The sequence below is a fragment of the Schistocerca cancellata genome, chromosome 3, assembly GCF_023864275.1.
Source record: "Schistocerca cancellata isolate TAMUIC-IGC-003103 chromosome 3, iqSchCanc2.1, whole genome shotgun sequence".
In the NCBI taxonomy this organism is placed as follows: domain Eukaryota; kingdom Metazoa; phylum Arthropoda; class Insecta; order Orthoptera; family Acrididae; genus Schistocerca; species Schistocerca cancellata.
The window spans coordinates 418,738,381-418,752,187 of NC_064628.1; positions in this window are offsets into that span (position 1 = coordinate 418,738,381).

Here is a 13,807-nt window from a genome sequence, read left to right on the forward strand (position 1 = left end):
AATTACAAACATATATCTAGAGAGGCATTACTTATGCCATACTTGACTAAGCGCCTTATTAGAGGTTGCTTCCTATCAGCTGAAGGCTATGCTACATTCGTAGTTGACGCCCCGAGCAAGGATAGACGAGAGCTCGCTAGATACTCGTCACAATCTGAGGAGCGGCGCTAGCGTCGCTAGTCGCGACTCGCGGGTCCAGCGATATCTATCACGGACCGCGGTCGATATCTGCAACACCTAACGAGTGTGGTATCGAACGTTGATACCACACCAGGCATGTTCGATAGGGTCCATATCTGGAGAATATGCTGGCCATTCCAGTCGAGTGATGTCGTTATCCTGAATGAAGTTATTCACAAGATGTGCACGATGGGGGCGCGAATTATCGTCCATGAAGACGAATGCCTCGCCAATATGCTGCCGATATGGTTGCACTATCGGTCGGAGGATGGCATTCACGTATCGTACAGCCATTACGGTGCCTTCCGTGACCACCAGCGGCGTACGTCGGCCCCACATAATGCCACCCCAAAACAGCAGGGAACCTTCGCCTTGCTGCACTCGCTGGACAGTATGTCTAAGGCATACAACTTGACCGCGTTACCTCCAAACACGTCTCCGACGGTTGTCTGGTTGAAGGCATATGCAACATTCATCGGTGGAGAGAACGTGATGCCAATCCTGAGCGGTTCATTTGGCATGTTGTTGGGCCCATCTGTACCGCGCTGCATGGTGTCACGGTTGCAAAGATGGACCTCGCCATGGACTTAGGGAGTGAAGTTGCGCATCATGCAGGTTATTGCGCACAGTTTGAGTCGTAACATGACGTCCTGTGGTTGCCCGAAAAGTATTATTCAACATGACGGCGTTGCTGTCAGGATTCCTCCAAGTCATAATCCATACGTAGCGGTCATCCACTACAGTTGTAGACGCTGAGCGACCTGAGTGAGGCATGTTATCGACAGTTTCTGTTTCTCGGCATCTCCTCCGTGTCCGAACAGCATCGCTTTGGTTCACTCCGAGACGCATGGACACTTCCCTTGTTGAGAGCCCTTCCTGGCACAAAGTAACAATGCAAACTCGATCGAAGCGGTATTGACCGTCTAGGCTTGGTTGAACTACAGACAACACGAGCCGTGTATCTCCTACCTGATGGAATGACTGAAACTGATCGGCTGTCGGACGCCCTCCGTCTAATAGGCGCTGCTGATGCACGGTTGTTTACGTCTTTGGGCGGCTTATGTGACTTCTCCAAAGAGTCAAAGGGACTGTGTCTGTGATACAATATCCACAGTCAGCGTCGATCTTCAGGAATTCTGGGAACCGGGGTGATGCAAAACTTGTTTTGATGTGTGTATGTGTATTCTGAGGGGTTTTAGTGATTATTTTGTCACAGTCATCAACGTTCAGACGGCGACCAGGTGACCTGTCTGTGCGACCTCTGGTTTGACTTTGCGGACACCCGGTAACTGTTCTGCGTTAGAGTGGACAGTGTTTGTAACATTTAGCGTATGGTAGAACCACGCCCTGCTGACGAGTGCATACTTCTGCTGAACAACTTCAGCCTTTGTGATCCTTCAGGAAGCTGGATGGACGTATCGACGGTTTGCAGTACATCTTGGGGTCAGTGCATCGATGGTATGTTACTGCTTGCGGGAGTGGGCTGTGGCACAACCCCACACTCGTAGACAAGGCTTTGGAGGTTCTCGTAGTACAGACGTACGTCAAGATCGACGCAGAGTGCGAGCAGTGGTGGCCAGGCGAACGTCATCCAACGCACATGTCGCACCTGTTGTGTCGCCAAGACCCAATGCGTATCGTCTGCTTGCAGCGGGACTAAGATCGCGTGCGCCTCTGGCCAGGCTACCACTGACAGCACGACACCGCCAAGCACAGCTACGATAGTGTCCTGAAACAGTCAGCTCGAGAATGGAATGGCGCGCTCTTGTCGTCAGTGATAAGAGTTGGTTGTGTCGGCATGCGCGTGATTTACATTCACGTGTGCAGTGTGGACATGGTGAGCGGCCTATTCCGGAGTGCATTGGCCAACGAGACATAGGTTTCAATCAGGCTTTGTTGTGTGGGGTGGGGTGGGAGGATCATCACTTTGCAATCTCTGTCACAGTTCGTGGTTCTCTGCAGTATAAAGCAAGCAGTGTTTGCTACAATGCACAGGTTGTTATCTCTGTGCTCCGCGCACTCCCCTTTCTTCGATAATAAGGCAATGTTCTTCTTCAGCACGAACATGTACATTATATGGCTGAGAGAGTGAACGGATAAATCGTGCATCACACAAAATAATATTTATAGGTTAAACAAAGAAGTGATTAGTGAGAGAGCACTAATTAGTTGAGCAAGGACGGGGAAAACTCGACAGTGGGCATAATCACCAAAATTTGTTAGCATAACGACAGACAAAGTAAATTTTATGAAGAACGTAAAAATTGGGCGAAGTAATTTGAATCGATCCTCTTCAGTGAGAAGCGTCACCACATGCAAATTATATTAAAAGTGAAATTTTTTTGCTTGGCTAGTGGATTCCTAGTGACAGTGCTAATGCGAAAAACGATATGCTACAAGAATGTTGAAACACATCGTGACTGTTAGTTTATTTTGCTTTTATATTAGGGTTCTTTTCGATCATCTGTGCACACGGTATACAATATTAATAGTGCTAATATGGAATATGGCATAATATAATAACTTTAATTACCAACTACACAACTACATAAACGCTATACTGGTTGCTAATACAGAAAAAGGTTTGTGCTTAGGGACATAGTGTTGCGCTGTAAAAATATTGTACTTTTACAGCTTTTTCTGTAATATTACAATGAAGACATTTTTTCATGGAACTAATAGGAATTTACATTTCTGTTCAAGGGGACAGCTGTTGTATTCCAGGTTCATCCTAAAAGTAAGAATATTGATCATTAACAATTTATTTTATTTTACATCCAATTGTAATTTACCTCTTTCGCTTCCCTTTGGTGCATACTAAAGTATGGTGCGAAACAGAGAAATATTTCGAAACGTATACAGTAATTACCGCAAAATGGATATACATTATAACAGAAAAAACTTCAGTGGGTTAATAGGACACTACAAGCAACACGTGTCTTCGTAAGACTGGATGAAGTACATAAAACACATCAGCGTGATCGTTGAGTAAATTGTGTAATTTATTACTCATGCGAGCCGTGCATTTTACTTTGGTCGTATCAAGGACACCTGTGACCTCACGGTGTTATCCTGTCGTAGGATGCTGGCTACGAGCCGAGGGATTGTCACGCTGCGTTTCAGTGTCTGTGAATCGTGTGTAACTTTCGCTCATAAAATCCAGGATAAGGGCATTTGAAAGTTCCTTGTCCCATAACGTTAGACTGAGGTGGATGAAATACATGCCCTCACGAAGGTGTTACTGCACAAAAAAACGCATGCGTTGACAAAAAAGGAACGAGACCGAGGAATTATTCGCAAAAGGATTATAGCGTGCGCGTGTTTTTCAACAGTGAACTGTGTGCGACTGTGATGAGTCTCACGAATGGCACCAGCTGTGGGGGACCAGATCACTACAGACTTCCGCCAGACGGTAAAGAACGACGAAGATTCTAACAAGAAGCTTCACTGCCAACATCATGCGAAAATGTTTTGAGTTGTGGAAGGAACAAATATAAAAAATTGTGGACTCACATTCACCTTAATTCGAAGGTGACTATCTGATGAGTTCATGAATTTGTTGCGTCACTCACAGTCGTTTAGTGTCACAACTTGCACAAAACGTTTTCCGGCGGGGCACAAAAATGTGTTTATATTAAACTGCTCATCCGCCACCTTTGAGTTAGCCGAGCAATAAAATACCGAGTAAGGACACAGTTTCAGGCAGAAAAAAATACGTCAGTAACACGCCATGATAACAGGTTCGTTAGAAATGCAAGTTATATCTCATCTTTTTTGTGAAAACTCGTCTATCTGCAGTAACTGGGTAAGAAATAATGTGACTGTTCCGTCTCATATCCATGTGCTTCTTCTCATACATAATGACAAACATTTTTGTGTCAGCCAGGGAACAGTGAACATTCCTTGTTTCAACACACCGATGGACAATTGAACCAGCAACTTGAAGATTAAAATCTATTTTCTTTGGATATCTGTCACATCGCGATAATAGTTATTTCTTTTTGGTGACTAGTTTCGGACAATCAAGTCCACTTTCAATTAGGGCCTTAGACGTAAGTGTAATCACACAGTTCCCTCCTGTGTGCATGTGAGTAATCAAATATGCGTTATTCCACACCATTAACCATTACAGAGATACAAAACCACGAACTTCGTATGAGTATACAATGTGAATACCTTCCAATCGAACGCAGAAAACGTGTGAAAATGGAGATGATTGTCCAAAACTGGTCATCAAAAGGGAATGGCTATTTTCACAACTGTGACGGATATTGAAGGAAAACAAAGAATAGTTCTTATCCTTCTGGATCACTAGTACAGATATCGGCTATTAACAGTTTCGATTTGTTTTACAAATCATCTGCAGATATTCCACTACTTCAGCAGATCTAATTAGCGTGTATATCTTATGGCTCGCTTCTTCGTGTAGCATAGTGAAAGATCTGAAGACAGTTTGCAAAATAAATCACGTTAGATAACCATCAAATGTCGTAATTGTCTTATACGTGGATATTTGTCAGTGTTCCACGGATTTATTTTCAGTTCACCATTTCTATTGTCTGTTGAAATCCTGCGTTTACTATGACGCTAACGCACGTTCAGTGTGAACCTGAAAACTCCCGACAAAATTCCGGAGGTTCTACAGTGATATTTTTTTCAATAGATTGGCGAAAGTCCGCAGCTCGTGGTCGTGCGGTAGCGTTCTCGCTTCCCACGTCCGGGTTCCAGGGTTCGATTCCCGGCGGGGTCAGGGAATTTCTCTGCCTCGTGATGACTGGGTGTTGTGTGATGTCCTTACTTTAGTTAGGTTTAAGTAGTTCTAAGTTCTAGGGGACTGATGACCATAGCTATTAAGTCCCATAGTGCTCAGAGCCATTTGAACCATTTTTTAGATTGGCGGAAGGGATCCAAGGTCTCCGGTGGCTTGTTAGGAGTAATTTATATTTTTATCTTGATTACAATGAAAATATCTGCACGCCAGTGAAAATGTTGAGGTACACGCTGTTTGCAAGTAAACTAGTTTTACTTGTTGTTGTTGTGGTCTTCAGTCCTGAGACTGGTTTGATGCAGCTCTCCATGCTACTCTATCCTGTGCAAGCTTCTTCATCTCCCAGTATCTACTGCAACCTACATCCTTCTGAATCTGCTTAGTGTATTCATCTCTTGGTCTCCCTCTACGATTTTTACCCTCCACACTGCCCTCCAATGCTAAATTTGTGATCCCTTGATGCCTCAAAACATGTCCTACCAACCAATCCCTTCTTCTAGTCAAGTTGTGCCACAAACTCCTCTTCTCCCCAATCCTATTCAATACCTCCTCATTAGTTACGTGATCTACCCACCTTATCTTCAGCATTCTTCTGTAGCACCACATTTCGAAAGCTTCTATTCTCTTCTTGTCCAAACTAGTTATCGTCCATGTTTCACTTCCATACATGGCTACACTCCATACAAATACTTTCAGAATCGACTTCCTGACACTTAAATCTATACTCGATGTTAGCAAATTCCTCTTCTTGAGAAACGCTTTCCTTGCCATTGCCAGTCTACATTTTATATCCTCTCTACTTCGACCATCATCGGTTATTTTACTCCCTAAATAGCAAAACTCCTTTACTACTTTAAGTTTCTCATTTCCTAATCTAATTCCCTCAGCATCACCCGACTTAATTTGACTACATTCCATTATCCTCGTTTTACTTTTGTTGATGTTCATCTTATATCCTCCTTTCAAGACACTGTCCATTCCGTTCAACTGCTCTTCCAAGTCCTTTGCTGTCTCTGACAGAATTACAATGTCATCGGCGAACCTCAAAGTTTTTACTTCTTCTCCATGAATTTTAATACCTACTCCGAATTTTTCTTTTGTTTCCTTTACTGCTTGCTCAATATACAGATTGAATAACATCGGGGAGAGGCTACAACCCTGTCTTACTCCTTTCCCAACCACTGCTTCCCTTTCATGCCCCTCGACTCTTATCACTGCCATCTGGTTTCTGTACAAACTGTAAATAGCCTTTCGCTCCCTGTATTTTACCCCTGCCATCTTCAGAATTTGAAAGAGAGTATTCCAGTTAACATTGTCAAAAGCTTTCTCTAAGTCTACAAATGCTAGAAACGTAGGTTTGCCTTTTCTTAATCTTTCTTCTAAGATCAGTCGTAAGGTCAGTATTGCCTCACGTGTTCCAACATTTCTACGGAATCCGAACTGATCTTCCCCGAGGTCGGCTTCTACCAGTTTTTCCATTCGTCTGTAAAGAATTCGCGTTAGTATTTTGCAGCTGTGGCTTATTAAACTGATAGTTCGGTAATTTTCACATCTGTCAACACCTGCTTTCTTTGGGATTGGAATTATTATATTCTTTTTGAAGTCTGAGGGTATTTCGCCTGTCTCATACATCGTGCTCACCAGATGGTAGAGTTTTGTCATGACTGGCTCTCCCGAGGCCATCAGTAGTTCAAATGGAATGTTGTCTACTCCCGGGGCCTTGTTTCGACTCAGGTCTTTCAGTGCTCTGTCAAACTCTTCACGCAGTATCTTATCTCCCATTTCGTCCTCATCTACATCCTCTTCCATTTCCATAATATTGTCCTCAAGTACATCGCCCTTGTACAAACCCTCTATATACTCCTTCCACCTTTCTGCCTTCCCTTCTTTGCTTAGAGCTGGGTTGCCATCTGAGCTCTTGATATTCATACAAGTGGTTCTCTTCTCTCCAAAGGTCTCTTTAATTTTCCTGTAGGCAGTATCTATCTTACCCCTAGTGAGACAAGCCTCTACATCCTTACATTTGTCCTCTAGCCATCCCTGCTTAGCCATTTTGCACTTCCTGTCGATATCATTTTTGAGGCGTTTGTATTCCTTTTTGCCTGCTTCATTTACTGCATTTTTATATTTTCTCCTTTCATCGATTAAATTCAATATTTCTTCTGTTACCCAAGGATTTCTATTAGCCCTCGTCTTTTTACCTACTTGATCCTCTGCTGCCTTCACTACTTCATCCCTCAGAGCTACCCATTCTTCTTCTACTGTATTTCTTTCCCCCATTCCTGTCAATTGTTCCCTTATGCTCTCCCTGAAACTCTTACTTACTCACGGTAATTGTTTCGGACAACGTTAATGCGTACTTTACTCTTCACCCTCAAGCCTGCATTCAGTACTGCTCGGCTCTGTTTAGAGTTTGTTTTTCTGGCAACTGGTACACAGCAGTATTGGCAGATCTGCTGATGAAGAGTTGGCCAGTATGTAAGTCGTGTACTGGTACTGAATTAATGCAACGGTACAACGACGCTACGCTGTGTGCTCCCAGCAGTGCCGGCTACCGAACGACACTACTACTGCATCTGTACGTAGGAAATCGGATCCTTCCGTGTTTTTTGTTACACGTTTTGCTGACTGCTCACAGGCATTTTCGCTGTAATGTGGCGTTTCCAGGAAAACAAAGATAATTGGGGTAACAAGCCGAATAAATTATTTATATTTACATTATTACCCTATAACGAACCACTGGCGACCGCGGCACCTTTGCACCAAAGCATTCAAAAAGTACCCACGAACGACCACTAAAATGGTGCAGGGAATTTGATTTTACCTTGTAGAATTGTTGCGAGAACGCAGTAATGAATTCAGTGTTCAAGAGAAAACAATACTTTCGTTACTGAAATAATATGTTTTTCACCGATAGCTGTCTAAGCGCTGTGGTTGTGAGCCTCTGTGGCTAAAAAAAAAAAAAAAAAAAAACCCAGATTCCGTGATGGACACAGCATAAAATACTCTTTCAAATATTCTTTATTAAATCATTAGAGCAAGTTCAGATTCCTCAAATTTTTCACTTTGACGTGAGATTTTCATTTTCGTGCAGGATTTTCTCCATTTTTAGGGTTCCGTACCTCAGTCGATAAAAACGGAACCAATGCAGTCAAAAGATACGGCCGTTTATGTCACATATTTTGATACTCGCTAGTATACACTCATGTTCAGAAAAAAAAACAGAACACCTTGAAAAACTAGATGTTGGACGTTCATATTCACAGGATATTTACATTAGTGTGTTCTGCAGAAAAGCATTTGAACCACGTCGGCCCGTGGGTTCAAAGTCAATATTGATATCGTGGTGCAGCACCGCGTACGGGTAAAATGTACCTGCGGCTATCGTTGTCGGTATAAACCAAACGTAATGGATCCTTGTGACTTGAGCAGACGTGCAGGACGCGTCGCAGACGTATCAACGAACCGTACCGTTAAATCAGTGAGTTTGAAAGAGGACGCATTATTGACATGAGAGGCTGTGATGCTTCCACTCGGGAAACTCCTAAGACGAAGTGTTTCGGCTGTGCAATGGGTATGTGCAGAATGATTCAGGGAAGGCCATAAAACACGACGACATAGGTCAGGTCGTATCACTCAGACCACCCCCCAGTAAGATCAACACCTAGTCCAAATGGCACTGCATGCCAGATCTGCGTCCTCCTCGGCTCTGGCGCAATAGTGGAACAGTGTAACACATCTTACAGTCTTAAGGGGTGACAGCCCCTCGCCGTTTATTACGGCACGAGTTAGAAGGTCGTCGTCCACTTCCCTGCCTATCTTTGACGAATGTGCAGAAACATGCTAGACGGAAATGGCGTATGGAACGATGTCGCTTGGGGCAGGAATAGCATCAGATAGTGTTTTCTGACGGATACAGGACGTACAGCGGCACCTCAAGGCCTTATGGTGTGGGATGCTATTGGATACGACCATAAATCACAACACGTGTCAAGAGCACTGTGACCAGTGTGACCTTCGTAATGACACCCTGCGACCCCCTTTTGCCCTAATCCGCAAGGTCACCAAGACTTGTCACCAACCGAAAATGTGTGGGACATGGTGAAACGACGGGGGCAGCGCGGTGACTCAATGCCAACCACCACAGATGAGCTTTGGAACCAGATGAATGCAACATGGATGGCTATATCACACGACGCCATTCACGCCTTATATGCGTTGATGCCATCACGCATGGAATAAGTTATCAGGGCCCATGGTGGTTCCTGGACCTACTAGGCAACAGGACAGATGCCGAACCGAGTCGACTGAAATGCTGATCATGTCTGCAGAACGTACTAATCCACATGTCCTGTGAATGTGAACGTCCTACCTCTAGTCGTTCAAGGTTTTCTAGTTTTTTTTCTGAATATGAGTGCACATAATTAAATTTATATGGAACTCTCAGAGTTCGAGTCCTATTAAGGCCTGTCCGGTTCTTGACGATTTCATCTATTACCTGTTTCAAACGTTCACTTAAAGATTGTGGTAGATTTTAAAAGAATCTCACAGTTGGACGGTCACATAGGTTAGTGACACTCTAGCGCTGGCGGCGCAACGGAAAACATTCGAAAGAAATCAGAAACGAAGACGGATCAATTTGTTCGGCACTATGCTGTAGTACATCTCATGCTCTTGTATCAGAATTCGTCTTGTTGCACTATACACATTATATCGTAATATCCCTAATACGACATGGAAAGAGAAAGAGAAGTACAGTCACATTTGGGAGAACTGGTAAATCACGACGTGATAATGAGAATCCAATGAAGCGCTTATTAAATGAAAAAAGCAAATGAATACAATTCTAAAATAAAGACAGAGTAAATAGACTCTCTATGTTCGCTATGATGACATGAAAATGGGGCTACTGAGCGGCAGAAAGTGAGGAAGATGGTCATGACATGAATTACACATTTTACTGCCGACTAGTTTTCCAGAAAGCGTTTGCTTGTTGCTTTGACACATATGTACAGGGGTCGGCGAGACACTCGCGCAAAATGCCGTAGCGAAACAGGTTGCGTCGGCTCCAGACACGATTAATGATCCCTGTCAACCGTGAAATGTAATTGCGCTGTCTCGGAAAACGTCATTTAGCAGGCGTTAATTATAAAATTACCTAGCCCTCCGCCAATGCATTAGCTCCAACAAGTAGCGCGGGGAAGAGGTAGTAACTTTCACACCTGTTGCACTTTCACCACGAAAGAGCACCTGTTTTTCAGATAACGGACGCGTCTTCGAAGATCGTTTACGAGGCTTATATGCTTCAAGTCAAGAAGTACAGTCAGGCACGCATCTTGGTATTTTCAGAGAGGCTGTAACTGACACACTGTGAATTTTCCTTCAAGTGGTCGGTAGCTCAGAACTTGCAGTACAAAAGTTAAAAAATGGCTCTGAGCACTATGGGACTCAACATCTTAGGTCATAAGTCCCCTAGAACTTAGAACTACTTAAACCTAACTAACCTAAGGACACCACACACACCATCCCGCGGTTCCGGACTGCAGCGCCAGACCCGCTAGACCACCGCGGCCGGCGTACAAAAGTTACACTGTGCAGTGATTGAAACAAGCTTTGTCACCCTTTGCACTAACAACACGCTAGATGCTCCCTGGTAGTCTAAACTGGTATGAATACCACAGAAATGACCTATCTATTATTTGTTTTCCTTGAGTAATTTGTTGTTACACTTCATCCGTTTTTAATGTCAGGTATTCGCAGTTTATCTTTACATTTCACGATTTTTTAAAATCTCTGTTATTTGCATGACGTAGCTGACACAAACTGTGACCCAATCGTCGTGTATTCAATAGTTACGACACTTTTTCCTCTACTCATACACGTTACAATGTATCATTTCTGGACTGCACGTATTTGCTCTTTTAGGGGGTTATTGTTTACCCCAGAGAAAGATGTTTCCTCCAGCCTGGAGGTAAAGAGTTGGTCTTCCTCTAATCCCCCTAAATACCAAATCGTCGGACCATATATGGACGGCTCCAAGGCGAGTGATTTTCCCACGAGCGCCGGTCAGAAAAGTCACAGTTCGCAGTAACGGAAGGAAAAATGGTTCAAATGGTTCTGAGAACTATGGGACTTAACTTCTGAGGTCATCAGTACCCTAGAACTTAGAACTACTTAAACCTAACTAACCTAGGGACATCACACACATCCATGCCCGAGGCAGGATTCGAACCTGCGACCGTAGTGGCCGCGCGGTACCAGTCTGTAGCGCCTAGAACCGCTCGGCCACCCTTGCCAGAAACTGAAGGTAAGTCGTCAGGTAAAATAGAAATGATATCTGGTGTTTCTTAAGGAAGTATTTTAGGTCCTCTGCTGTTTCTGTTATATATAAACGAGTTATGAGATAATCTGAGCAGCCGTCTTAGATGGTTTGCAGATGATACTGTCATGTGTTGTCTAGTAAAGTCTTTAGAAGACCAAACCCAGTTGGAAAATGATTAGACAATATATCCGTATGGTGCGAGAAGTGTAAATTGAATCTAAATAATGAAAACTGGGAGGTTATCCACACGAGTACTAAAAATAATCCGCTAAATATCAGTTACAAGAGAAGTCACACAAGTCTAAAGGCTGTCAATTCAGCTAAATACTTAGGGATTACAATTACGAATAACAAACTGGAACGATCACATGGATAATGTTGTGGGGAAAGCGAACCAAAGACTGCGTTTTATGGCAGAATACTCATAAGATGCAACTGGTCTACTACAGAGACTGCCTACACTATGCCTGACAGTCCTCATCAAGGTACTGCTGCGCGTTATGGGATCCTTCTACATGTTTACTCTGCAATTCACATTTAAGTGCTTGACAGAGGGTTCATCGAACCACAATCATACTATCTCTCTACCATTCCACTCCCGAACAGCGCGCGGGAAAAACGAACACCTAAACCTTTCTGTTCGAGCTCTGATTTCTCTTATTTTATTTTGATGATCATTCCTACCTATGTAGGTTGGGCTCAACAAAATATTTTCACATTCGGAAGAGAAAGTTGGTGACTGAAATTTCGTAAATAGATCTCGCCGCGACGAAAAACGTTTATGCTTTAATGACTTCCATCCCAACTCGCGTATCATATCTGCCACACTCTCTCCCCTATTACGTGATAATACAAAACGAGCTGCCCTTTTTTGCACCCTTTCGATGTCCTCCGTCAATCCCACCTGGTAAGGATCCCACACGGCGCAGCTATATTCTAACAGAGGACGAACGAGTGTAGTGTAAGCTGTCTCTTTAGTGGACTTGTTGCATCTTCTAAGTGTCCTCCCAATGAAACGCAACCTTTTGCTCGCCTTCCCCACAATATTATCTATGTGGTCTTTCCAACTGAAGTTGTTCGTAATTTTAACACACAGGTACTTAGTTGAAATGACAGCCTTGAGAATTGTACTATTTATCGAGTAATCGAATTCCAACGGATTTCTTTTGGAACTCATATGGATCACCTCACACTTTTCGTTATTTAGCGTCAACTTCCACCTGCCACACCATACAGCAATCTTTTCTAAATCGCTTTGCAACTGATACTGGTCTTCGGATGACGTTACTAGACGGTAAATTACAGCATCATCTGCGAACAACCTAAGAGAATTGCTCAGGTAGTCACTCAGGTCATTTATATAGATCAGGAACAGAAGAGGTCCCAGGACGCTTCCCTGGGGAACACCTGATATCACTTCAGTTTTACTCGATGATTTGCCGTCTATTACTACGAACTGCGACCTTCCTGACAGGAAATCACGAATCCAGTCGCACAACTGAGACGATACCCCATAGGCCCGCAGCTTGATTAGAAGTCGCTTGTGAGGAACGGTGTCAAAAGCTTTCCGGAAATCTAGAAATACGGAATCAACTTGAGATCCCCTGTCGATAGCGGCCATTACTTCGTGCGAATAAAGAGCTAGCTGTGTTGCACAAGAACGATGTTTTCTGAAACCATGCTGATTACATATCAATAGATCGTTCCCTTCGAGGTGATTCATAATGTTTGAATACAGTATATGCTCCAAAACCCTACTGCAAACCGACGTCAATGATATAGGTCTGTAGTTCGATGGATTACTCCCACTACCCTTCTTAAACACTGGTGCGACCAGCGCAATTTGCCAATCTGTAGGTACAGATCTATCGGTGAGCGAGCGGTTGTATATGATTGCTAAGTAGGGAGCTATTGTATCAGCGTAATCTGAAAGGAACATCGGTATACAATCTGGACCTGAAGATTTTCCGGTATCAAGCGATTTGAGTTGCTTCGCAACCTCTAAGGTATCTACTTCTAAGAAACTCATACTAGCAGCTGTTCGTGTTTCAAATTCTGGAATATTCCATTCGTCTTCCCTGGTGAAGGAATTTCGGAAAACTGCGTTCAATAACTCCGCTTTAGCGGCACAGTCGTCGGTAACAGTACCATCGGCACTGCGCAGCGAAGGTATTGACTGCGTCTTGATGCTTGTGTACTTTACATACGACCAGAATTTCTTCGTATTTTCTACCAAATTTCGAGACAATGTTTCATTGTGGAACCTATTAAAGGCATCTCGCATTGAAGTCCGTGCCAAATTTCGCGCGTCTGTAAACTTTAGCCAATATTCGGGATTTCGCGTTATTCTGAACTTTTTCCGTTGCCTCTGCAAAAGCGTTCGGACCTGTTTTGTGTACCATGGGGGATCAGTTCCATCTCTTACCAATTTATGAGGTATGAATCTCTAAATTGCTGTTGCTTCTATATCTTTGAATTGGAGCCACATCTCGTCTACATTTGCATAATCAGTTCGGAAGGAATGGAGATTGTCTCTT